Raw genomic sequence first — 202 nt, 5'->3', positions numbered from 1 at the left:
CAGGGGCTTGCCATAGGATGAGGAACAGTGGGAGCTGGGGACAGGGGGAGGCAAGGCATGGAGTGTGCCTGTGCCCCTCTGACTTCTCCAGCTCCCATCTGCCTTTTCCTTGGCTACGGCTATATATAAATATTTATGTATGTATATTTATATATACATTCCTATATATATAAGCAAAGGCATATCCCAAGCAAACCTGGAG

Source organism: Pterocles gutturalis, unplaced genomic scaffold, assembly GCF_000699245.1.
Source record: "Pterocles gutturalis isolate BGI_N339 unplaced genomic scaffold, ASM69924v1 scaffold4157, whole genome shotgun sequence".
NCBI classification, from domain to species: Eukaryota; Metazoa; Chordata; class Aves; order Pterocliformes; family Pteroclidae; genus Pterocles; species Pterocles gutturalis.
This window is presented reverse-complemented; position numbering follows the sequence as displayed.